Consider the following 27,799-nt stretch of genomic DNA (forward strand, 5'->3'; position numbering starts at 1 on the left):
TCACAATATTTAAATAATCAAAAAGCTTTTCCATTCATAACTGTCCCATCTGCTCTCCACCACCAAACTTCTGGGGTATCATTTTTCAGTCAGCACTTGGCACTCAGCACTTGAAGCTGTCTGCTGCTATCTCATTCATACAGCTTTTTCATTGCAGGTCAGTATTATCTGACGAGGTTTAGATGAAATCTTAATACACCGTTCATCTGGAAAACCCCAACTCCAAGCACACTGAAAAACTGCAAATATAAACAATGCAGTTTCCATAGATGTATTAAAATATATCCCAAAGGGATGAGCGGCAGGAAAAAGAGGAATGTGAAGTTATGATCACAGAAGAGAATGCCCTTCTTTTTCAGCTGAGATTTTATGTAAGAGTGAGGAGGAAAGTGGCAAAGAGAAGAAAGGGCTGTCTCCTCATTGCTGGTTCTGCAGCAAAGAAGATTTTCACATTGGCCATGGTAAAATTAGGCAGAGAAATAGCAGATCTGAATATTGTATAGGAAGATGTGAAATGAGAAAGAGTTCAGTGCAGTTCAGGGATGGCAAGGTATAATGAAGGCAAATTGAAATAAGAGCTAAAACTGGAAGAGATGAGCTGAAGGAACCTAATATGAAGACATAAGTTTAATTAATAAAGGCAGGCAGAGCAAGCTGAACAGAGAATACTCATTTAAAATGTCAAAATATATTCTTAATTGTGCCCACTAAGGTAAAAATAAAGGCAAGGTATGTAGACAAAGCATGAAAGTTGAGGGGTGCAAGAGAGTGTTCAAGGATGGGGGTACTGAGAAGACCTGAGACTGCAGAGAAGCTCTTCTGGGAGATGACAGCACTGTCTTTAGTGCTTGTTGCTGCCTTCCAAGTACCCTACATACTGTTCCATTAGCAAAAACGATCGCATATTACCTCCTAATCTGTTTAAGCTATGTCAGCCAGATTCATTTCACCTGCTGATGAACATGGGTATGAGTTAACCAGGCTGGCTTTACTTGTAGTGCATTAGGGAATGTTTGCTTGGCCTCTTATAATGGCAAAGCTATGGGGAGGGACCAAGGGCAAGCTGCAAAATGGGGTGTAGTTTTCAACTAGTAAATAGCCTAACACAGTGCAGGAAATTTGGTCTAGGAGAACAGATGAACATGTAACACTGGAACCAATCCAGCCATGTGGAAGGATGCAAATTTCTTAAGACTGAATAAGACTGAAGGAAAAAGTTATCATCAGCAGTACACAGCGCAAGAAAAGTCCATGTCTCTACATCTCACTGATATGAGTAAGGAACACTTTTAAAGATAAGAGGTGTATATATGTGCTTGGGAGAAACAGCAGTTACTGGTTGGTTAGTAACTGACAGGAACCATAAGAGAAGAGACTTAACGATTTTACTGTCTCTGGTCCAACAGAAAACTGTAATCTATGCTACTTAAGCTTCATATAGTCAGCATCTGCAAATGCCAAATAATCAGAAACTTTACCAACATAAAAGCAAGCAAAGTTGAAGACCACTGCACATCAGGGATCACTGGAACAATATACAGTGGCTTTCACTTCAGGGTAATAGCTTAATATTTTCCTCCCCATCCTGGCCTACTACTACTAATAATAATAATGATGAGGGAAATAACAAGGGGAGAGAATATAAAAACCAAATCGGGTAAGGGAAACAAACAGTAAACACAAGCGATGCACAACACAGGTGCTCACCACCCACTGACCGATACCCAGCCCAACCTGAGCAGCAATCTGGCCTTCCATGTGACTCCCCCCAGTTTTTATGCTGGGCATGACGTGCTGTGGTATGGAATACCCCTTTGACTAGTTTGGGTCAGGTGTTCTGTCTCTGCTTCCTCCCAGCTTCCCATGCCCCTCCTCACTGGCAGAGCATAAGAGACTGAGAAGTCCTTGATCAGGGTGAGCAACAACTAAAACATCGGTGTGTTATCAGCACTGTTCTCAGACTAAAGCCAAAACTCAGCACTGCACCAGCTACTAGGAAGAGAACTGAACTCTCCCAGCTGAAACCAGGACACCTGTGTTTCTTTAGGGACTCACATCAAGTGAATTGGTACTGTTAGAAAGCACATCAAAAACTGAGCTCACATACCATTAATTTGCTTCTATTATCCAGAGTGGTTCTGTTCTCCAAGGTGAGTAGACCATGGGAAGTTTGTTTTGCTTCAGCTATTGCTATAACAATTCAAAGAGAGGAAACAAGAATTTTGCTTCTAAAAGTGGATATATTTTAGAAACATTAAAATAACATCTTAAACTGAACCATAGAAATAATTTTGGTAGCCCCTCTGTGGGTAGCCCCTGTAATTATAGCTAAGAATAATCATGAATCACCTTTTTGTTAGAGAGAGGCAGCCCTCTCTGCTTAGTTTAGAGGGACTGCAGCTCTAAATCCTTTGCAATTACTTTTATAACTATCTTCTGTGTTATCATTTAGATTGAGGCTTCTAATATCTGACTCAGTAGGCCTTCTGTTGGTTAGTTCTCCACCATTTATCTCCTTATTTCGGGTGCATGTCATTCACATTTCTGCAAAATTCAGCTGAAACCACCACAGTGTCCTGTTCATGATACTCGTACTTTGCACTGCACATATTAAGAAGTAGAATTTGCAATCCAAGCCATTCACAGAATATTCTTATACAGCACATAATTTGCCAACAGCTAAATTAATCTTGCTTCACAATGTGAGGCTGTGTACATGTGGTTTCTGATACAAAAGGCTCCAGTGAAATCAATGTTACAGGCATCATATTAACTTGGACCCAGCTTTTTCAGGTCCATGAAGCTTAGTCATGTGCCTGCTAATTTAGAACTCAAATGTAAGCAAGAATCTCAGCTCTCCTTTTTAAACAGTGTGAAGTTTCAATCCAATTTACCTTGCATAGATGAAAACATAAATCAGTAGCTGCTTTCCACTGCACATACTAATTTAATGAGCTAGGGATTTGACCACATGTGTATATACACTCTGAAGACCTTTCCCTCTCTACTGCATTAGGTTTGGATGCATGCCAGAGAACTATCTACAGGCTAAAAGGAGGAGGGAAAGGCAGTCTGGCCCGTCAGTTAGCACCAGGTTCTAGAACAAGGGTGTGAGCCACAGGTCAGGGGGCAAGTGCCATCCATACCCTCCAATTGATGATCATTCGAAGAAAAGCATGTGCTGCTGCAAGTAGCACCTCAGCCCAGACAGCAGCCCCGAGAGCACAATGTGTGGGATCACCATGGCTCAGCTGGAGAGGGCTTTTCCACCCCTTTCCTCAGTGAGTAGGGAATCCAGTACAACACAGATGATCTGGAAGGAAGCTTCAGGAAGAGCACACTGCTAAAGCTTCCCCAGACCTACATTTTGGGTTGTTGCCTGATGTACTACAAAACAAAGCACATTTGGGGGTTTTGTCAAAGAAACTGTGTAACGACAAATCTGGCAAATGCAAAATGAAGTTGATAATAGGAAGAAGATAAATACTCATGCACAACTATTTATGTTTATGTTGCATGATTTTTGTTGACCTTAGAAGACCGTGACCTGAAATACAAACTCCGAAACAGCAGTGTCTCCTCACCTTCTGTGTCCTCTTTGCCTTGTCTCAAAGACCATTGTCCAGGAGGGGTAAAGCTTTGCACTTATGATTCTCAGACCTCCATGCATCTGAGTCCATTGATAAACAGCTCCTTTTCACTGAACTAGTCTAAACCAATTCTCTTCATACACTTGCGCAGGGAACATCAAATCCCAAGTTGTGTGAAACAGTGAAAACAGACTTCTTGGTGAAGATGTTCTGAGCAGATAATCTCAAAAACCTGACTTCCAATGCCACATGTCTTTGGCTTCTCAGAGGAGGATGAGGTAAAGCTGGGGAAAAGCAGAATAAAGCTAATGAATAGGGGTAAGGTATAGAAAAACAAAATGCTGCTGGAACATTAATTCATCATTTACTACAAAAGCAGAGATTACAATACACATTCACATAGCTACTGGTCACCTCTGATTAGACTCCTCCCTGACTGCTACCAGAAGAATTAAATCTAGGCCAGACTTTGCTTAGGTGCCAAAGGAAAAAAGGACATTGTATTAACCATCTCTGTGACTCTGAACAACAGAATTAGTAACAATCTTTACACTTGAAATTCACTTTCAAAGTTCATTTAGCTTAGTTTATCAGACCCAGCTTGTTAAAAAATAAAAAATCAGAATCAGAATCACAGGTGATGTGAGAACAAGTTACGCTGAGGAAAGTCAGCACAGCCCCAGCCTGTGGGATGGGAGGGAGGGCCATCTGCCATCAACATCTAGGAAACATACTTTGGGTGGAAAGCTTCCTTGCAGTCTCAGGCTCAGAGTAACTGAGGCTAGCTCTTAAGCTCTTGTTCTCCCCGTAACTCTGGCTCAGAACACCTCAAACCTAGGCCTTGCTGAGGACCCGAGTGTACTCTCCTCTAAAGGCAGGTAGACATTTATGCTGGGGTCTCTTGGTGGAGTCATGCTGAAATCAAAAGACCAGGTCCAAGAATCCCTGCTGTCATGTCCCAGATCATGGTATTACCAATGCTTGTCCAGCAAATACACAGAAGTTTCCTTCCTTGCAGAAACAATTTGATTCTACTTCTTTCTCTCTCTCAACTATATGGGAGTGTCATTTAGTTTTGCATAATTTCATTATGCAAACTCACACTGGACCCAGCAGTACAAGCATCCCCTTCCTTCTGCTGGTGTTTGGCTTCTGATTAGAAATGGTATCAGAAGGTAAACACAATGCACAGGCAAGTTTGCAGTGGAGTAATGAGGCTCTAAAACCATACACCATGCCATGTTGACACCTCAGAAATGTTTTACCAGGTTAAAACTATTTTTGGTAATTACAAAGAAGCTGAAAAGAAAAAGCATCCCCTCGAGCTGACAACATGCATTTTATGCAGAAAGAGACAAGATATGAGACCGTGAAAACTGCACAAACACAAAAAGTTGAGGTGTAACTGAGAGGCAGAAAAATATATTAAAATGATCATTTATTGAGCAACACGGAGAGGATTCTCTCAACAGCAGAAAACAGATTCTTGCAGGTCTCGGAGAAAGCACCACAGACGCCATTCTTGTGACACTATTAGAACTTCCACCTGAAATTGTAAAGCCACTTCTGGATACTGATGTCTGTCTCTTGATATAGCTATTATTGCTTTTGTTTTCTTTATGGATAGAGAAAACATGTTTCTGGAATGAGTAAGGGACTTTCCTAATGTCAAACAGGAAGTGAGGGGCAAAACCAGAAACAGCCTAGCTCCCCCCAGGCTTTTTCTCTATCTATCCTATTAGCAGATTGTAGAGCCAGGAAGAACAATCTCTTCTCTGTGAAGAGGTAGGTTTTGCAAGGAGAATAACGAGTTCCACGTGTCTCCCCAGCTGATATTAGCAATAGTGAAAATCTCATTCTGCAGCAAAACTGCCAATGCAGCACTTGTAAAAAACCTCCAAATTCATGTGCAGATCAGAAATTGCCGGTGTGCCTTCAGCAGCTGCGACTACCAAATACTGTCAGGGAGTCATCTGAACGCATCAGATCCGACTCGGAGGTAGGCAGCAAAGCCCAGATGGCTCGGTTGTGCACCAAACTCTCATGCCTCATGTGGGGAGAGGCAATGCAAGGTTGGGACCCCAGAGGTTTGTGAAAGCCCTGGGTTAAGATGGGGCACACCAGTGTGGAGCCCCGCCGGCACTCCCGCAGTGCTGGGAAATGGAGAATCCTGACAGGACCTACACACATGCAAGTGTTTAAATACTCGTTGTTGGGGACTACAGGAAAGCCTACGGTAGACATTTTGCCTTGGGATGTTTTCTCTACTCTATTTCAAAAAAGCAATAAAAATATGTGCTACTCTGAGGGCTATTTCTCTGCTTAACCAGCCCCTTTATTATTATCCAGCTTCTCTCAGAATATACCCTTTCTCCCAACAAGCCTGTACTGCTCCAAAGGGCAAGGCTCAGGTCTCAGGCAGGGGTTGTCGACATGCACATTTTCATTTGCCGGACTTCCTTCCACTACAGGTCACATTCAGATGGATTTGAGGGCATTCATCTGCAGACCTGGACAGAACTGACCCCTTCAACTGTGTCAGGTAATCCTCATGTCCTTATGCACACACCGGCTGCAAGGGGCATGAGCTATGCCATCTCCATGGTGCTGGAAGCACACGGGGCAATGAGGCTTCCAGGAGTGCTGGTCACCTACATCTCCAGCAGAAACCAGCCCGGCCGGAGATAGCTTAGAAAGCACGGCCTTTTCATTCTCCAGAATTAAGACTTTGATTAGATGCTGGCGCAAGACCAAAACTCCATCTGAAATGCTTTAGACAACCCATCTGCGCTCAGTCTGGGAGCCTGAGGAGCGCATGCTCCCTCCCCAAACCCCTGTGGTCCTTCACGAGTCCCCCCACCTCATGATAAATTTCATAATTATTCAGCCCTTACTACCGACACCAAAATTCATCACTCAAAGCAAGTTAGCTGAGATTCATTAGAATAAGACATCTAGTAGGCACATGTAGTTTATTAGCCTCTTACACCAATAGTTTTAATTAGGTACATATTTCACAGCTCTAGAACTACTCGAGTGAAGGGCTGCTTTTATCTCTTTTATTTACAGTAACAAGCTATCAAACAAATACCACCATAATTAAACTCAGATGAAAAAAAACAGGAGAAAAAGGAAGATGTTTTAGTTTTTTTTTTAAGGGGTGACCTACTCAAACCTCAGGTTTGGTAAACCTGAGGGATATTATGTAATTAATGAATGAAATACTCTGCATCTGAGCAGGATGGTGGGGCAGGGTGGCACCTGGCAGGCCCTTCCTCCATGTCACCTTCAGGTAGGGGAGGAGAGCTCTCCCTTGGATAGATACTGCCGTGATGAGAAAAGTGATTAAAATCCAGAACATATCTAAATTATTAATGAGGAATTTAAATGATGTTATAAAAGAGGGAAATACAGGCGAAAATGTTACACATTCATGGAATTTTTACTCATGCATAATAATAAGTTGAAAACACTTTAGTTATAATGCTTCCTAAATTAAAGGGCGGGGTGGGGGTAGAGACGCGATGCGTTTCTCGGGCCCTCCCGCGCCGCTCGCCAGTCGGCGATCAAGGGCGCCACCTGCCGGGAGCTGCGGTGCAGTGCGCCTGCTGCCGCCGCCCGGCTCAGGTCATCGGTTGCGGGCCGCGGGGGCCGTGCTCCAGCCCGGGGTCAGCGCGGCTGGCCGTCGCTGGGGGCAGTCCCGCTAAAGGGCGGGCCCCGCGCAGGGCTGTGGTCTGACTCCTGCCGCCCTACGCTGTGATTTGCTTTCCCAGAGTGCAAAGACAGGTTTTTAACTTCGCAGGTGCTGAGAAAGGAAGTAATCAGGTGAGAAGAGCCCCTTTTTGCTCTCCTGCATACACGGAACCCAACACACTCCCCTGCTGCCTTTGCTGATGTGCCCTGCCAGCCCTGGGGTAGGCGTGCTCCTTCCCAAAACCCCATCGAGCTGCCTGCTTGTTATTGTGCATCCTTGTGAGCAACAGCAGCAGTTGGTACCAGAGAAAAGGTTTCCCCGGCCAAAGCAGCAAGCGGCATGTACCTCACATAGCTATATCTTTGCCTAAATCTCTGTGCAGGCTATTCTGTAAAGACTTCCCACGCTGTCTATCCAGACTCCCCGCACAGAAGTGCTGTTCGTGTGACCTACAGAGTCACGGAAGACTTAAGGGCCTCATCTTTACAGCCCTATTTTTTTACAGCCATTTGTATCATCTACCACAAATTCTGGTCATCTGCCATGGCAGGGGAAGAAACTTGCAAGCCCATAAAAGCAGTAGTCACTGGAACACAACCTTAGCCATAAAGTCTCTTGGACCTGCTTGTCCCTCCGTCTGAATTCCTTGGGGACATCTTGTACTTCCAGGTGCCTTTCAGTCCAATAACGCTGCTTTTGGTAACTCTGCAAAGCAGAGAACCAGCAGCTGATTACAGTGGCAGCAAATAAGGTGAGAATAATCCCAGGCCATTCTGGACTGTGAGGTCTATACAAATGCTCAAAGTCCTGCTGAATGCTAACTGGCAGCTAGCACCAATTACCGAGTAATGGGCTCTCCACATGCCCCTTTACTTAATAAGTAGACACAGTCTGCACTCACTTTTGGAGCTCAGTTGTCTCTGGTTGTAACACCAGCTGAATGCTTTGCAGTGGGCTAGCCTCACAGTGACTAAAGCTCAAATCGTTATAGTAAAGTCTCAACCAAAAGAAACTGCCACACTCTTCCCAATTGGAGCAGATGAAATAAAGGCTCTTGGACACAGTTCCTACCTAGGAGCCTGCCAGAGCCTAATAATTGCAACATGCTGTGATTCTAAAACAAATGTGTCATGGAGAGACACCCGGGCTATTTTGGAGGGAGGTAAATTTGCCTGAATGTAGCTCTTCATTAGCACAGTGTTATTTCTTCCACGGCTCCAGCATCTTCTGGTCCCTTTCTCCATGGCACTGCACACAACACATTTGCTATCATGAGGCAAGGATGGCAGCTGTGGTCCCTCTGGACAAAGCAGTGACATTCATATCAGAAACAAAACCCTGCGCTCTCCTCTTTTGCTTCCTATGAAATCTCCAGTGATCATATTCTCATTATTCCTTTGCCTGGACAGCACTGCCTAAAGTTTTCAATGAATTTTGGGCACTATTCCGTCACATTTCTGTCACAGGAGAACTCATTCCCTGTCTTTAGCTAGATGGAGATGCAAACAGGGTTTCAGTGAATGCTCTTGAGCTCCACATTTTCTCCCTAGATCTTCAAAAGAATATGCTGAATGGAAGATAACAGAGAAGATCCCTGTGAAATCATGGTGCAAAAAGAAGTTCCTGCCAAATAATCCGAAAGCATCTGAGATAATTTCCACAAAGAAAGCAGCAGGGATTCCTAAAACACAGTTCCCATCCATCCTTATTAGGAACGTGACACCATTACCTTCACAGCTAACGCTATGAAAGGCTGCTGAAATGTTCAAAGGAACCTTGGTAGGTTTCCTTTTCTCATCGCAAGACAGAAGTTATCACTAAAGGACTTATGAAAAGTAAGAAACTTTCACAACCTTGAGTCTCTGGAGACAGCAATTACATGCAAGCTGTTGTCCCCAGTTTATATCCTTCAGCTAGTTTACATTCCTGACACTGGGAGGAGGGCATTTGTAGCCAGGTAGTTAGCATCAGATTATTGTTTAATGCAACCAGCTGCATGAGTGCAATGCTGTGACTGAGGCTTCTACATGCACGCAAGTCAGCGAATTCAAAACCACAGTTTCTGCAGCAGCCATGAATTGCACCCCATCTATTATGGACAGTATTATAGACAAGGAGCCATCTCTCTGTGTGCCAGAAGAGAAAGATCAGCTGAAGTATTAGACACCCCCCAAAAGGCACATTAAATTCCAACCTCTTGGGTTTTTTACCATACACTAAACTGATGTGGTCATCTTTACCTAAAATTAGTTTCTTCCTCATTTTAAATCTACATGTGCAGCACAGTGAAGTAATGATGACTGTTCCACACTCCTTCCCCATCACGTATTTTGGTTCTATGCCTTGACCTCCTGTTAAATGTAGTTACCAGGATGGAATTTCCTTTGGTGGTAGTTCTGAAGTACATGTGGGAGGTGAAGAGAACCCACTGACTGCACTAGTTCATTGTGTGAACCAGGCAGTAAATACAGATGTGGAACTCCATATTCATGCCTCAGCATGGGTATCTCTTCAGTGTCGCACCTGCAGGTATTTATACACTCTCACACTGAAATAGATGCAGCCAGTGTGGGTGTGTAGAGCTGCACCTGTGCATGTAATGAGACATTCAAAGAAACACACCAAGTTTTGTTGCAATCCCACTTGACAACATCCTCATACATTCTGTCCTGCATGTTCAGGAGCCTTATCCCTGCTGCTGAATCTTTCTCTGTGCTGGGCTGGAGTGCCCTATGTACCCATCTTCTGCTCTCATCCCAGAAAAAAAACCCTCCTGTCACTTCCTCACTGCTTTCATTATAAATACCAAATCATGTGAACCATCTGCCTGTACAACTTCTGCTGAGCTTAATGTTGCTGGAACTGAAACTGGGCACAGAAGGCAATATGCACACCCTTTGGGCCTGTTTATTTGCCTGCTTCATAGAGATCATATGGGCTTTCCCTACAAGGCAGCTACTGACTGGCAAGTCCTGCTCTGGCACAGAAATATTTTACATCCCGGGATTGGTATTGAAAGGCCTCTTTCAGCCAGTGAAAGGACACAAACCTGAAACCTCATGGTTTATGTACAGTGTACAGCCCAGTACTTGGTATATTAAAACCACTATTACATCAGTTAGAGCACAAGGAGTACAGACATTGTGCTCCCTGTTTTTCAGAGGAAGAAACTGAACACAGGCATCCAATCAAATTGCCCAAGTAAGCATCAAACATTAGGCTAAATTTAAGAGCATCCCTACTTACCTGGGATTTCAAGCTGTGAAGTAATTTAAAGCTCCTTCAGACTGAACAATTGCCTGCCAAGATGTGTAGGCATCTCATCGTGGATAACAACTGGACATTGACTTAGAAACCTTTGGACATTTTGTTGCAGTTCTACTCCACCATAAAGACATAAAGTCTGCGTATCTGTACACATTTAAGGTGACAGGAACAATAAGAAGTATATTACTCTTGCACACTTTACAACCATACTCGGCATTTTCTAATGGGAGCTGTAGAAGCAGAAAGCACTGCCTAGTGTTTCGGTCAATGGATTGTGAGTAGAGAAACAAGTCCCTCTGATTTTTACTCATAACTGGCTAAATCAGTCAATCATTCCATGCCTTAGTTAATGCATCTATATCACAGATATTATAATATCTCAAATTACTTCCTTTCACCAAAAAAGAGGTCCCCTCTTTGCCCACCCACAGATTCTGGTCTCTCTTCCCTTCTGATGGATGCTTTGGCAAAAGAGAGATTTGTTTTATGACATTTACTACATTTGTTGTGCTGACATCACAGAGTCAACAAGAACAAGTATTTATACTTCTATTATGCCTTCATTGAACTGAACAAGGTGTTCAACAGGACATTTTAATTATAATGCCACTTCTAACAGCGTGAGTAAAGGTGTTTAAAAAACACAATCAAGCATGAAATAGAACAGTAAACATGCCATTTCAATTACAGAATTATGTGTAAGCACATCCCTGCACAGCACAACATTTGAAGACTGCAAGAAACACTAAAATCCTATCTGAAGCCCTGGGAGGTTTTGTGCAGAGGGCTGAAGGAGCCAAAATGCTCTCTCCTAACACTCTTTTGTGCACTTACACTGAATTTTCACTCCAGAGAAAATCTCACACAATCCCAAATAGACAATTTTTGTACAGATTTCCATGGAGGAAAAGTAGCCATGCGCTTTTGTTTTGCATTGCAGTGTCATGTCAGACACTTGATCTATTTGGGGAGCTCTTTTTTACTTCCCAGCCCAACGGTGCTGAAATTGAAAAGAAGATGCACTGGCAGATCATTGCATTGTTATCCACCTCCAGCTACCTGTACCAGTGCAAAGTGTTCTCCATCAGGAATGCATCATGTTTATAGATACATGTGACCCACCAGAAACTTCTGGACATCTGTGGCCCCTATGGGCGCAGCAGGATACTGGGCTGCTCTGCAAAATGCTATAAATCTCACAGGGTGCCCGGAGGGAGGATTTCATCCCGCTCTCAACACCACTGCACTGCAAAACACAGAGACACTTATTCAAGGAGCTTCTGAGCAAGTAAGTGATGCCTCAATTTGGCAAAGTCCACCCTCTCTCCAGTGAATCAACACACTCTGCTTAGAATAATACAACAAGGTTGTCACAGAAGCCTGACAGTTAAGCCTGACAGTTGTGACAGGCTGCTGTCACTCAGGGGTTTTTGGCATTGTAAGCAAAAGGGAACATAGGTGTTTCCAATGGTTAGGGCTGGGGACAGGACAGGGAGGCCTGTTCTGTCCATGTGGAGGCGAGAATGCAAGGAAAAGGCAGCTGAGATGGGGAGCTCTGATGGTCAGGGGTGGACTCACCAGCTTTCTGCAGCCAGATGGGAATGTGGACACCGCTAGGTGGGACTTTCCTTTGTCCTTCAGGCAAACTCCTCTCTCCAAAGCAGCAGCACTACACCCACCTGCTTTTCCAGCTCTCTGGAAGCACAGATGAAGCAGACAGTGAGGCCACACTCATTTTGCTGTCCTAAGTAATTGCCTCCTTGGCCAATGTGTAGAACAAGCTTGGATGGGCAAGTGTCAGGAAGACCTGGGCACAGAACCGTCCCACTAAGCAAAGACTGAAACCTTTTCTTTCCTGCATGTGATACCACTGGGCACTGCAGGAGCAGCTGCCAGTATAGTGGCAATATTCACTGGCAATACAGTGAATGCTCTTACCAAAGCATGGCCAAACTACCCCAGCCTGTCCTCTACAGCCCTTAGGGAGACAGTTTCTCCGCACAGCCCCAGTGAGGAGAAAACTGGAACAACTCGCATTTCTGCCATGCAGATTAGACTTGAACCAATGCTGGATGCATTAAGTTCCCAAAGACATCTGGAGATCCTAATGTAAAATCTGGTGCTATCGTGTGATCTGGACTGTTATCTTTTCCCTAAACCATACTGTTGTGTTGAATAGGCCATGCGATTTTCCGCAGTATTGAGTCAGGTTCTAGAAAACCTGACCTGGAAGTTACTCTTATTGTGATTTGAAATTAATAACTTTGAATCTGTAAATGCAGCAGATAATTAGGTGAAATATATAAGAATCAGTATCTAATAATCTGTCACACATACACGTAAAAGCATTTAATTGACAAGAAGTTATATGGGCATCCATAGGTATTTAATAGCACAGCATTAGAAGTTTGAGTGCTATTCTTTGTTTGAAATACACTTTGTTCCTCTCTCTCCAGCCTTTCAGAGCTGAAGGGAGAACTCAGCATATTTTTTCTGTTTCTGGAAGAACCTGTCTTTCTCAAAATGTCAGAGCACCTCGTTAGTGGAAGCCTTAGTTACCTTGCAGATAGCTGGCAGAGGTGTTTTGTTGTGCTTGCTTCCACTTCGTTTTTCCCTGCTATTATGAGTAAGTAGAAGTGAAAGCCTAGTTTTCATTGCCTTTAATGGGAGTAGGATCTGCTTTTCCTTCATAGCTATTTTCCATTCTTCTCCTGGCACTACACAGAAATGCACGGGAGGTGAGACACAGCAGAGAGGTGACTTGGCGGGGAGGATTCCAAAAGCCAACACTAAATGCAGATAACATATTTTTTTTTACTAGTTATGCACATTTACATGCCCTGACAGAAACTTAAGAGAAGCACTATATGGAGAAGTCATTAACTGAGATTTAAATTTGGGAAATACAGGAAATATGTGGAAACCTAAAATTTAAGGCCCACATTTAACATCTCTCTACTTAAAGCAAATCAGGATATGGGGCAAGCTTGTGAAGTTCACTTATACTAGAAGAAATGAACACAAGACCTACCTGATTCATGTACCTTCTCCTTGAATGTACCACTTTTGTTAAAGGAAAGCTGTGCTGCTTTTGCTGTCTTTCAAAACTGTTGGAGACAGTTAAGGTCCTCCCCAGCTTCTGGATAAATCAGGTTCCAACCTCTACAACTGAACAGCTTCACAGGAGGTTTCCATGGGTTTCTCACCACCAATTATAACTTGGAGCAAATTAAAAATTGTGATCATAACTAGTCCTGAATAGTTGAGAGGTAATGATGCATGGGAGGGAAAATATCTAATCAGATGAAGAGATAATGTTCAGGGTCAGTTTTAGAAAGCCGTATGTTATTATCTGTACATTCAACACAGAAGCAAGTATGGAGCTTGGCATTTTAAAGGTCAGATTTTAAACTGAAGCCATTGTTCAAACAACTTCCTTTGCAACAAGAAGCAGAAACAGCCTAAGTGAAGACAACCTTAGTCTGTCATCCAGCTCCCTGTTCGGCTCCTCTGTTCAATTCAGGAGCAGTCTCAGGGCTGGTCTACCTGTGCCTGCCTCCATTAGGTGCTTGTTTCTCTACTCCAGGCACATGCATGCTCAGAGGCTGAAGGCTGTACAGGAGGACTTCCTAACCATAGCTCCTGGGGGTTGCTGAGCCCCAGAGCCTGAGCTGTGGCCTCTGCAGTGAACAGCCAGGACATCATGCACTGCTTCGGGGCTGGGCACCTGGAGCACCAGCCAAGCTCGCAGATGGAGAGGGAGGGGAGAGCACGGGCACCAGCTCATCAGCAGGTCCAAGGGTTGCACAAGACCTTGCAGGCATGAAGGCAAAGGAGAGTGAAAAGGAGGTAACTGAGAGCTGATACAACTGCTTTGCAGAGTGCAGCCACAACAGGAGTTGTAATCACAGTGAAAACAGTGTCTGTATCTGAAGCACTACTTCTGCTTATTGTGTAAATAAAAGAACTATGACTTCATGTCTCACACTTCAAGAGACATACTCTTAGCCTTGTTTTCTTCCGTATCAGAGCTCTAAGAAATCCACAGTGTGTCAGTTTTGGCTTGAGGTTAATCCCTAGGAACAAGTAATGTAACATTTCTATCTATCTTTTCTACTCTTTTGGTGGTTTTAATTATACTAATATGCTATGACAATTTAAACAAGACACATCTCAGCTTCTGGCCTCCTCTGTAATGGTTCAGCTGCTACATGTGCTCCAGCATACTTTGCTCAGACAGGCTGCTGCTGGAGGCAGAGGGGAGGCAGAATAGTACCCTTCTGTCATGAGAGGTTTCATTGCTCTGATCACTGTATGTTTGACAGATTCTTTGTCAATGTCAAGTGTCTTTTGTGGTTAAGCCCAGCAAAGCTAAAACAAAAGGTCTCCTAGATATTAGATGTATAGTGACATTACTGAATTCACTTGGAGGCAGTAATTTTTTGTCAGGCTATGAAAGGAAAAATGGAGCTAATGGAAAAACAAAAGGAAGATGCTGGCATGCCTTTTTAGCTATTTTTGTTTATGTCAGACATAGTGATTGACATCTGGCCCAGAACACCCCTTCAACCATTGAGGCTGGTGTCATGAAACAGAACAAAGAGAAATTGCCAGCCAAGAAAACACCCGTGGCTCAAAAAGTGCTGCTTTTTGTTTATTTTCTTTTAAGTGCTTCATTTTCAGTAATCAGTATCATTACACAAAAGCAGTTCACTCACTTACACTCCCCCCTTACTAATTGGACTTTTGAGTTTCCTTCGTGTCTGCTTTCTTCCTGCCCACTTGAATGGCACCAGAGTGCTGGTTTGGTTGGATGACAGTCTGTCATAACAGTGATGTTTGAGGTTAGTGAAAACTGACGTGAAAAATACAATCCACTGGCCTTTAACTGAAATAGCAGCTCTGGTTTTTGTGGAGTTGGCAGGCAGCGTTTTTAAACCCCTTTCACAGTGAAGGCAGTTACATGTTTTTCTCTGTATCAAGCAGTTCTATCATGAAGTACATTATCTACATCTGTTGTCATATCAGGATATTGCCTTTGAAGAACAGTTTGCTGTTTCTTGTGTGGCCACTTCTATTGTTGAAGTGCCCTAGAAGGGTTTAATGGAATTTCGTGGTCATTCTCCAGGGCCAGGCCAATTACAAAGCCTTAACATTTATTTAAGAGTGACTCTGGGGAAATATCAGTGTCCAGAATAGGTCCTACAGACACACAATACCAAGGAGTCTTTGCCACAAGTGTTCTTCAAGTGCTGTAGAATTTCAGAGACTTGGGGGAAAAAGTATCTATCAGCAGGAGGAAATTATGGCTTAAATTTCTAAATTCACCTTGAAAGTATGATGCTGAACATAACAGTAACAAAGGAAGACTTTTCACAAGGAGCGAGCAAGGCAGTCACTACTCCATCAGCCACTTCCCTCCATTCAGTTGTATGCTGAAATCATATCAGAAAGAACTTTTACCTTACCAAAAAGATCTTACTCACTTAAAAAATGCAAAGACAGTTGGCCCTTGAATGCATCCATCATGTGCTGGAGCTAAACGTGCTTGAACCTTTGTAATAGGGTACCTTTTGGTCTTGAACACTGGGGTATATTCTTCTGCAGGAGCAGCCACTTAACTCCCCTCAGCATTAATGGCAGGTATGCTTACACGTCGAGTGGTGAATTTCTCTCTGTCTCTTTGCACAGTGCTCTAAAAAGAACTTTGAAGAAATTGAGAGAAACAGAGAGAGCAGTATATTAATTTGAAGGAGATGAAAGCAGTACATATCATCCCTAAATTTCATGGAAAATGCACCGTTGGTAACAAAGATGAGTAGAAAATTTCAAAATCATTTTGAGCAGCATTAAAATCAGTCTACCTGATTTTCTGTTTTCTCCTTCTTTTCAAAGCACATACATTAAACTCATTTTATGCTTATAATGTATATAATGATTCTAGACAACATAAGAAGGACACTGGGATTCTTCCTATTTCAACGTATAAAGTGGCAAGCCAATTTATGCAGCTTAAACCATTGCTAAAGAAGATGTATCAAATATTGCCTGTGATCATTACAAATAACAGCCTGAAATGTTCACAAGAAGCTGTTTGCTTATCATATTTTCATTAAAACATCTTTTCACCTGCCTTGCTTTTCCCATGCCTGTAACCTGCATTGTAATCAGTCTTATTAACTGAGAACATAAATATGATTTATTATGGTCTGATAATGGAAGCTGCATGGACCAAGAGAAGGGATGTATTGTCCTTTGATAAAATGGCTCTTTTCTCTCAAATAGAGCTCTATCATGAGAGCATGCAGAATCTAGTGAGTGATTATTTCTTGAGGGTGAATGATGGCAGAACCCTACAGAAAATCTTCTTGTTGGCCATGACAGCATCTGAGTGTCCCCAAATCTCACCGAGTTTGACAACCTGCAGACACTTTTGATGAACTGTATTCTTCTGTCAGAGACAGCCTGTCTGGGAGGAGAAAAGGGAACCTTTATCGTCTGATCTGCTATTATTGTCTTGATCTTTTATAAGCAATCTCTAATGCACATGAATATAATATCCTTTCACACAAGTGCCAAACATAATAGAAATGTAGTTAAAGGACCCTTTTCCCAGTTATGTAAATGTCCTAATACCATAATTAGAAAAGATGGTTTGTGAATGATAGCGGTAAGGAAAGGGTAATCAAAATGTTTTAACATTATCTTTCTGTTTCAAAGACCAAAATCTGTGATAAATAGCATTTATGGCAGATATTGGGAACTGGCTTGTGCTGAAGCTTTTACCTAAAAGAGAATAGTTTTGAGTGTAAAACTGGTGTTATATTTTCATAAAACACATAAGTGGCAGCTGGTCTTAAGCCAGAAATGATTACTGGCAGATAGGACTTAAAGAAAATGAGTATTCCGCTCAAAATCCCTCCACGGCTGTTAGAGAAAGAACAAAGCATTATTATTAAGTAGTGTATTTGGACAAAGGAGTGTTCAAGACCAACTAAAGTTCGCCAACAAATCTCTCTTTTATCTACATCCAGAAGAACAAGCATAACAAAATCTTTTTCAATTAACAGCTGTACGCATTAGCAAAACACCATCTTTCTCAGCCCAAGCAGCCTGGCTTATTTATCACCAAAAATGCAATGTTTGGGGGGGAAGGTTTCCAAGCTGCCCAGTAAAAGCAAGATACTCGCTTTTTCATTAACCTTTTGACATCTGGAGCTGGGATGTCCCAATATTAACTACTAATGGTCTTTTGCATTACCAGTTGGTGTTGAGAGAAGTCCCAATTGTCAGAGTCAAAAGGTTAATCAACAATTTCACACCGGTGATGTGGTCAGAGCTTGCATGTTACTGCCTGAACAGGAGGAAGAAGAAAATAATGTCATTAACAGGAAACTACATCCCAACACTATTAAATCTCTCTTGCATTTCTTTTTTTTTTTTTTTTTTTGTTAGGCAATATTTCATTATATATTTACTAAAACCTCTGACTTTTTAGGGGACTTTTCAAAACTTTGCTGAGAAGTCTAGGCCCAAATATGTGACCAAATTGTTTGCTTTCTTCTACTTTTCTTAAGGAAATAATTAAATACATGGATTTTTACTCACCAACTGTTCAGCCCATGCCAGTGTGTCTTCCATGTCTGTTACCCAGGGAGATTTTAAAATCCCTACCCAACTGGGGCTAATTCAGCCTGACAGTTGTGTCCTGTCTCCTGCAGGTGAGGACACCTGAATGTCCACTCATCAGGGTCAATTTCATAGTGCAGATGCCATATCAGGGATGAAGTACATCCAATAGCCAATACCTGGGTGTAGACTTTTCCCTCCTGCCCTCTTCTGTCTTGATTGTAGGAAAGAAGTCAACAGCAGCATTCCCTTAACAAATATGCGTAGTGATATTTCATATGAAAGTACTCATATGAGCAGCCATGCCAATACCTCAGCTGGCATCGTTTGACCAGAAATAGCCATAACGTACTTTGACTTGTGGCCCAAGAGCTCTCCTAGCCATAGCAAAACCAGATTTATTTTCCAAAAGAAAAGATTAAATAGTTCTGAAAACATTACAGCTTGGCATTGGCTACCAATAGCAGTGTTCCCACAGAATGACTTCTCATTTACCCTGGCAGTACCTGAAATTGTTAATCATTGTTTAGACTTGATCAAAAGCCTTCTGATGTCACCATATGGATCAGGTCAGTTGTTCTATGTTTTTGAGACATTCCATCTTTTTTCTACAGCTAAGACAAATAAGTAGTGAATCTTGCTCAAAATCTCTTGTGTCCTGGATATTTGCTGCACCACATAGTTTCTCTCATCTCTTTCTCCAGTTCCAACAAACTCTAAGGCTAAAATCTTCCCTCTCTTGATTGCTTCAGTTTTAATGGGGACAGGATTTTACCCTGAAATGAAGTATCAATCTTTCCAAGTGCCCTATTACTTAGTCCGCCAATTAGCTGACTATGGAGCCTGAGTGTCCTTGTACATCTTCCCAGTCCCCATACTTGGCTGCATATGTTTATGCAATTAGAAGGGGTGAAAATTTAATAAAATTAGGACAAACCTGAGTGAGCTATAATTCTGTTTAATCTCTCAAACTGGATTGTTGAAAGCTTGCTGAATTCCCCAAATCTCTCTCAGGTGCCAACAAATGAGTCAATATCATACCAAACATCTCACTGCATAGCAGATGTAAATTGTACTTCCAGAATCTCATACACACCCTCAAATAATGAATCTAATGTCTCTACAGTAATGTTGGGGGAAGAATGGGGGGGAAGGGGAAAGGCAAAAAATGCTGTTTCCTCCAGTTATCAGCATTGTACTTGGTGGCCCAGAGTGTAAAACAGGAGAATACATGGCAGATTTGCACAGGGAAGGACTGGTCACTTTAAAGGCCTGTGCCTTCCTACAGCAGTATTAGAGCAATTCCAAGCCTTCTGCCTCCAGGGGGAGGATCGCTGACTATCACACTGGGCTTTGCTAGATCCGCCTAGCAAGCCCTAACAAACTGAACAAGATGGGAGAATGAAGCTTTCTTTCATCTCAGTGTGATGCCCCTACAGACTTTGAAAAGCCTGGTTTGCACTTTGTTTTGTACTGCAGTGCTAACTGGTGGTTTGCATAGAAATAATCATCAGTCTGGAATAATCCCAGACCACTTCATAGCTGTGTCCTCTCATCACCCACCATTCAAGGAAAGGAAGCAAAGAATGATTTTGGCTGAAATTAGAGGGAAATTTTCTTTGAAAGGGAGAATAGAATTACTTAGAGCACAGCAGAGTAATTAATAACTGTTCTTGGAAGAAAGATCCCAGGATCTTTTATCTCAAGTTGTGAGGGCTTTGGTTTTGTATCTAAGCCAAACTATGTCTTTGTTGCAGAATGGGGCTCTTCAGTATGAGGAGGAAAACTTAAGGGTTGTGGCACTGGGTCGATAGCTCAGATGAAAATGTTATCTGCAGATCAACCAAGTCCTACTTTTTTTTCCCCACCTATGTTCATCTTCCTCTTAGACTTAATCTCCAAGTATGTGCCTTGTTTACTCTGTGAGATCTTACAGAATTTCATCAGGCCAGAAAGGTTTTCTATAATCACACAGCTGAGGTACTGCTCTCACTCATACTCTTCAGGATGCTGAGGTCATAGAAAAGAGCTGGAAGGGATTGTCCAGTACCTGATAGTATTCCCCAGGATTTTGATTATTCTGTCATAGAAATCCTCCAGTGATGGAGACCTTGTCACTGCTTCAGTCAATTATCCCAACAGACAGCTGTCCTTTCCTAAGTGGCAAATACAGTCTAATAGTGAGAAAGACTGATTGCTTTCTTAGATATTATATGTTTTGCTCAAACACAACTTAAATGTATTTATGCCTTTCACCTTGTTTCTCCTCCATTAATTTCTGTCTCTGCTACCCCTTGCTCACTGTATTTTTTATTTCATCTTTCTATATGTTGTTTGGCACCCTTGTATTTCTTCTCATTTTTGCATCTTTCCAAACACATGAAAAAGGACTCTCATGTGGCAATGGCCTCACTAGAGACCTCATCTCCTCAGAGGGGAGCCAAAATGCCACATTTTCATTCATTGCATCAAAACCACTTTTCTTAAACAATAAGAAATTGTACAGCCATATTCAAATTCAGATCTAAAGGTGTTGTTCTTGACGTGCAACTGAAAAGCATAGCTAGCTATGGGAAGCACATGATCTGCTCTGAACAGGCACATGCAGGGGCAGGCATTACATAGCCTCTAAAAAGGGAAATCGGAACTCCTGACAGTCATACTAACAAATGACTGCTTCCTGCTTACTGCTTTGTTTCATGTACAGAATTAGTTACAACACAGGTCTGGACCTACAGGTTCAAGAACACCAGATTAAGTGACTTTGCCTCTAATTTATGCCAGGGAAAGTCCCATCAAAAAGAGTTAAGGTGGAGTATCACCATAAGCAGAGAACTGTGCTACTTTTGTTTCCTCAAGTCAGGCCCCCTGAATTATCTTAATGTGGGTATAATACATAAGTACATAGTGTCCCTGTGGCACTATAGGATGCTTGGCCTAACAGGTATCTGGGGATGCCAAGATAATCTGCAAGATTCAATGCAGCTCAGAGACCAGTGTTTCTTCAAAAACAACTGGTTCAACTTATTCTTTCAATTTTTGACAGAAAATTATCAAAGCAGCAACTACCTCTGCCATGGCAGGAAGCAGTATAATAAATAAAGGGGAGAACTAAGGAAAGCTTACTCTGCATTTAAGAGTAGCAAACAAGTTTGTTTTCCAGCACATCTGTTTCACAGCACATTGTTGCTGCAATATAAATGTTTTCAGCTGCACTGTTTTCCTATCTGCTCTGGCCAGGGTCTCTGCTTGAAAGGGCTGAGAGCAGTGGTCTGAAGCAAGACTATTGTGAGCATCTGATAAAGGACCTGTTTGCGTTAGCACTGAGGATCTGCTGCAATGAGACCTCAGACTGTGCCATTCCATCGAAGGTGTGAACATAAAGTAGGGAAACTAAACTTGGTCTTGGGAGGCAGAGGTTCTTTGTCCCCTGTATGATCTCACACAACATATCTCCTCTCTCCAAGCCTCATTTTTTCCTTGAAATAGGGACTGACAGCTTCCTGTCTTCCCTCTCTGGACTTGTGGCTTTTTTGGCTAGTGGCTGTTCCTGATTATGGGTAGGTCTGATGACTGTAAGCCTGACCTCCAGGAGGCCTCTGGACACTTCTGTATCATATTTGATAATGAAGCCTCCTGTCTTCTCCAATCAAGACAGAAAAAGTAAGTCAGAGCAGAGGAAACTGGCTCAGCACAACATGGCAGCCTCGGTAAAGGAAAGTCAGAGCCATTAGCTATTGACTGTTATAGAAACACTGAAACTGCAGCAGGGATTTCTTTTTTTTTTTCATTGCTATTTAGGGATTTAAATGAGATTTTTAAAAAAGAAAGAAAGACAGAATGTTTAGTCTACACTCACTCCTTGCTGCCAATACAGGCTATCATATAAATTACTTAGACACTTTTAAAAATACATTATTTACTCAATAACCCATAATGGGTCCAGAGCTCCTTTTACACGCTATTATAGAAGTACATAATTGCTGAATTTTCAAATGGATATTTCTTCTAGGCAATAGTCTGTAATGGCTCCTTCAAAGCTCTTAGGCTTTTATCATATGAAGGCCTAAGTAGAAAATGTTTAGTTCACTGATCATTGACCTAATAGAGAGCAACAGCTTCTCTGGAACAACTATTGTCTGCTAGGGCCGATGATGTATGAATGACATTTAAAGAAATTCTTGGAAGTATGTGCTGGGAAAAATTACTGTTCATGTGCAAAGCAAATACTGCTGATGAGATCCTCTGAGTTCTTTTGTTCAGTTCTGCTTGCTTTATTGTTTTAGTTTCTGTGTGAGCCCAAGAATGAGAGAAAACAGTTTTGTGTCTGAAATGAGAACTCAGTCTGGGACCCATTCGGATCAATGTGAGATATTTCCATGTTCTTAGAGGTCACTGAGCTCAGTTAAACATTGTCTCAAATGAAAATGCAGGTAATTGGTATACATTACAACGTAAAAAGAGGAATTCTGAGATCAGAGAAGTAAGGGATGCTGCAACGGAGCAAGTCACATTTCTTAAAGTCGTACTGAACATAGGAAAATATTCAGGCCTATTCTGAGCTTGTTCCAGAAATGAAATAGGCAACTTGACAGGTTTTCAGCAGTATTACTATGAAACTCACAATTATTGAGCTGCTGTTCTCTACTTACATTTAGCTTTGAAGTCTGTTGCTTCCATTTCAGACTCAAAGAAAGGTTCAGGTTCCTAAAAGCTTGGTGTAAGAAAACACGTCTTCTCTCCCTACGCATTTTGGGCAGTAAAGCCCAAGGAGGCACTACTGCTAATTAAACGTCAACTGAGTCTAAGTGCAGGACCAGAGAGGATGGATGGGAGCGGGGGGCAGTCAGGCAGAGACCCTCAGAAGGACACCTCCAGCTCTGAGCCTCATAGACCAGGGGAGAGGTCCTTGCTGGGTGGCACAGCTCCCTCACAAGCTTGGGGCCAGTGGCAATGGGAAGCACAGCTCACCAAAGGAGGCTACTGAATAGGCTCAGGAGCTGTATGTGGTCTTAACACCTTGTGCATCAAATCAGACCAACTATCCCCAGAACAGAGCTGGGTTGTATGGGACCTGACATGAGAAGCTCTCCCATGCCTTTTATCAGTGGTTTTCTCCAGCCTACTACACTCCGAGTATACTCCTATACTACACTCCAAGTATTCTAGCATGATTAACAGAATAAAACACAGTTGCTGGCAATTCTAATAGTTCCTTCTGTTTGATGTATCTGATCAAAATCACACACCAATATGCAACCAGGCTGCACCAGTTAGCCTCATCATGCAAATGAGGCACACTTGCAGGTGAACTTATTAGAGATCAAATAGTTTTAGGCACCACGGATAATGAAGGCAGAGTGCTTATGTTGCAACAGTCAGAGCTGGAATTTAATCATGTTGTTGATACCTACTGCAGCAGTGAACGTACACAGAAACAGCCACAAAAATCAAACCATTAGAATGAAAGGAAGGTATAAACCAGACAACTAATAATAATAAAAAGACCCAAGCCAAGAAACATAGTGGTTTCAAGACAGAATAATCTTGCCAGTTAGATCTGGAAAGACTTGGAGCCCTGCTTCTTTTGGCTGAGCAGGTGAAAAAGTGAGGGTTGCAAGGAGAAGCTGCTGGTGTGTCACTGCCTCGTCCAAGAGAGAAGTGGCTCCTACGTGGCTGTAGGGGTAGCCCTGCAAGGGGAGAGGGGAATACTTTGCAGGATGATGCTTGGAAATCAACATAGTCCATGCTGAGGAGCAACATCTCCTACGAAAGAATTCAGAAAGAGAAGCAGCCTTCAGCGGGGCGGGGCGAGGGGGGGTGGGGGAGGGGAGGGGAGGGGGGAAGTTATAACAGAAGTTACAAAACTGCCAAGCTAGATTAGCAATCTGGCAGACATTAAGAATAAATACATTCTGCAGAGGTATGAGCCTCTTCTTTCTCAACGAACCCCTCACATGCCCCCACCATCCTTCATGCAAACACCTAGGGAGACCCCAAGCAGACCCTCAAAGAGCAAAGATGACATCCAGCAGCTGAAAGCTGCAAAATGGAAACATTTGGATTCCTGTTGGCAGACAGAAATGGCTAAATATACCATTTGGCATTTCTTCTAATACCAGTTGGTAGTAGAAGAGCTTCTAAGATGTCAACAGGGAGCCCTAGAGGTTAGACGAAATGATGTAACCATATGTGACATAATGCTTGGTGCAGAGATTTCCTGGAACTGATTAGTGCCATTCACAATAGCAGCCAGCAAGAGTGTGTGGACTGGGTGAAGGCCTAGGCAGCATTCAGGTGTTGGGTATTTTTAATTCCTCTTTTAACCTAATGTCTGGTCTCACTGTTTAAGATGCATAATACAGTAACTGCGTGGTATTCCCATGCAGCTTTGTGTGGGAAGACTCTGAAGCAGCACATTCACCAGCAACATGCAGCTACTTCCGCACAAAGGTTTGCAGAGAGACAACTGCAGAGGTGTAAGGACAAGACTCCCAGGTCTTCCTTCCTCTAGAATATCCTGCCCTCCACTCCTCTCTTATTCCTTGAAGTACAAGATGCAGTCCCATCATCCTCATCAGTGTATTATTTTATGCCTAGTCTATATGCAAAAGCTATGAAGTAACATATATGTTTAATGGGAGGCCTCTGATCTGTGTGAGTGGGTGGAAATTGATAGTGAGTGACATGGATGCTGACAATGGCACACAAACTCCATGGCACTCTTAAAACTTTTAATTGCATTTTAAAGCAATGTAACAAGGCAATGTTTAATGAGGACTTTGTTCAAGAAATTCTGATTTTATAGCTAATTAAAGAGAAGGAAGGGCTACTGCACTAGGGCAGCAACTTCAGGATGCTGAATGTCTATACTACAGCAATATGTAGCTCGGATTCAATTGGCAGCCTTGCAAATCTCCAGCCAGCCATCATGAATGATCACTTGGTTTTTTTGACTGGTAAATAAATTATTATTATCATCATGATTGTGTTACTAGAAAAAAGCAAAGGATAGGCAAGTCTTTTTTTTTGCCAGGGCTGGTAAATTTTCATTTTACTCTTTGCAAACCTGTCACATGGCTGGGTTAGATGAAACTGGAAGGCTTTATGTGCATTTAACTTTAAACATTCTTCATGGAAACTTACATGGCACATAATTTACATATTCAATACCAGTGACAATTTACTTCTCCCATCTGAGCAGGGCTTTCAACTATGCCACTTGAACTAAATTAATAAACAGTAATTAGAGAATGTTGTGCGAGCGAGCTGTTGATGTTGAGAAGATTCTAATCAACACCTTCTTTTAAGGGCCAATTAAAGCTGAATGTATGCAATATAAACATCTTCTTGTATTGAGACATGAACTGGCGAACAAGGTAAGAAAAATCAGAACAATTACAGCAGGTTAGACATGATTCAGTGGAATGATGAATCTTCAGTAATTGTGAAAGCAGCAGGAATCTCTATAAAAACCGACACTGGCCACCTTCCACGGGGAAGCACTAACAACTTGTGCAAGTGAATTCTGACTAGGATATACCTTCATGCTTTCACTGACAGGCTTTTCTCTGAAAGCAGCTCTGCATCTGCCTCTAATTTCCACTGCAGTATTCACCTGTCTGTAAGACAACCCTGCATCTAAAGCGGGTCCAGAGCTGCAGTAGAAAGAAGGCTTCCCTGGGGGGAGGCAGTAAAGGCATATGTACCCATCCCATTAATGCTGCCTCAGAGCAGAGCAAGAGGCTCCCTGGCAGGTGATGTGGGGGAGGATTTGCACAGCTCAGACACCACTGGTGGGAATACAGCACAAGGATGAGCCTGAATGAGAGGTAAAGCTGCCCCAAATTGTTTCAAATCTATTACTGGGGAAAAGCAGCACAGGGGCAATTACGCCAGAGCAGCTAATGAACTTGAACCTGTTGCCTCCTTCAGCCCACTGGAAACATGATGTGGTTTATTCCTGAAAGGTGAGTTTAAGACAGCCATTGTTTCCAAAATTCCTGAAGGACAGAGGAAAGGCCGTCTTTGATTTAAACACAGATGATCTTTAGTGTACCAAAGGGAGCTGCAGTAGCACCACAGGCTTGTGTATCACCATTATGAACTGTCAGTATGTTAAAAATAAGCATAATTTCATCCAAACCACAGTTCACTGCTTCCTAAAGCACATCAAAAAAATTAAAAAGAAAACCATCTAAGCTGGTGCAATGAAGCACATGCAAAATTTGTCCTCCAAGTCAGAAGATACAACAGGCTAATAAAGGTAAGGGAAACATCTGTTCCAATACTGCACCAATATCATTTGGAGAAAATGACTGCATCACTTATGGCCATTTGGTATCCAGAAATACTACACAGTAATAGGATGTTGTTACCTCAGGCTCTACTGAAATCTACCAGAATTTTACTTGCTTAAGAATTATAGGATTAGGCACATGATCAGTATTTCTTTCCTTTGAAAATAAACAGTTCCACTTACCAGTGCTGTGGTGGTGCGAGATCATTATCTTGTGACAGTAGTTGGGTCCATTGGCATTATCTCCTAATTAGCTATTTAAAAATATATGTAAGAGGGCAGAGGTGGCAAGTGGACTTGTAAACCTGACAGGTCTGATATATCCTTACAAGCTCGGCTAATCCCAACCATTGAAAAGATATTAAGAGGGCCAAACTAGCACTTTAAAGAACAACAGAGCAAAAGCCTCGCATCTTTGAGTTCTAGGAGCACAGCACGTAGCAGTAGGGCTCTCCCACCCAGAGCAAAGGGTAGGCACGGGTGGGGAGTGGGATCAGAGAGGAGTAGGAAGCAGCATGCCAAATGGGGAACCAGCCCTGGGAAGAGAGCACCACTGAAAGGTTGACAACCTCTAGTGTGGTTAGCCCTACATTACAGTAGCATCATCACCTGAGGTGTTTGCTGTGGGACATCGGAAAAGTCAAGCTCAGAGAAGTTTACCAGGGATGAGAAAATGCAAGTAATACAAAGGGAAAAGATCTAACAGACTATGTTCAATATCCTCTGCACTGTCTCTATATCCTGAGAGATTATTGTGTTTATAGGCACAAAATCATAAAAGCTTTCTCCAAGATGCTTCATAAGATATGAGCAGGTCTGGGATTTCAGTCTGTGCCATGGTACGAATTAGGAAGCTCTGTATTCTGCTATGGTGGACTTGTTCTTTCTCTCAAGAGGTAGGTTTAATTCCTTACCAACTCTCTTTGTAAAAAAGAAACTAGGACACATGTATATATGACAGGTCATTTTGGAGGGACTCAGATGCAGGCAGGAAGTGCCCCCTCCGTGACAGTATTCTTCTAACCTTCAGCAGAGCTAACAACTATCATTTGTTTCTGTTTCTGAGTTGCTTTTAAACCTCAATTCAGTAAATGTTTTGGTGATTTTCAGGCTGTTCTGAACAGTGGAAGGCAGCAAAGTAAATGTCTGAAGAATACTGATAGTATGAGACAGGCTCTAAACTGCTGTTTACTCTAAAGTCTGTGGTTCAACTCAGTATGCAGCATGCACTATGATTTTTATTCTGATCAGATGGTACTTCTAGGCCTGAATCTGCTTGCAATAAACATGGTCCATCGGTAACTTCACAGCAAATGGAGA

General features: G+C 42.4%; 1 long non-coding RNA gene across 1 annotated transcript in view; it reads right to left on the reverse strand.

Moving 5' to 3' along the window:
• LOC130595739 (uncharacterized) overlaps positions 1-27,799 on the reverse strand; it is a 72,129-nt gene that overhangs the window by 11,771 nt on the left and 32,559 nt on the right. Inside the window, exons 4-9 of the long non-coding RNA XR_008971378.1 lie at positions 16,960-17,020; positions 16,122-16,256; positions 13,583-13,719; positions 12,130-12,246; positions 10,531-10,695; positions 3,585-3,874 (exon numbers count right to left, since the gene is read on the reverse strand). This is a non-coding gene — a long non-coding RNA (uncharacterized LOC130595739). The remainder of the gene's footprint in view (positions 1-3,584; positions 3,875-10,530; positions 10,696-12,129; positions 12,247-13,582; positions 13,720-16,121; positions 16,257-16,959; positions 17,021-27,799) is intronic.

This window comes from Pezoporus wallicus, unplaced genomic scaffold (genome assembly GCF_028554395.1).
Source record: "Pezoporus wallicus isolate ANWC-B61680 ecotype Strahan unplaced genomic scaffold, APGP_CSIRO_Pwel_v1 contig_8333, whole genome shotgun sequence".
In the NCBI taxonomy this organism is placed as follows: Eukaryota; Metazoa; Chordata; class Aves; order Psittaciformes; family Psittacidae; genus Pezoporus; species Pezoporus wallicus.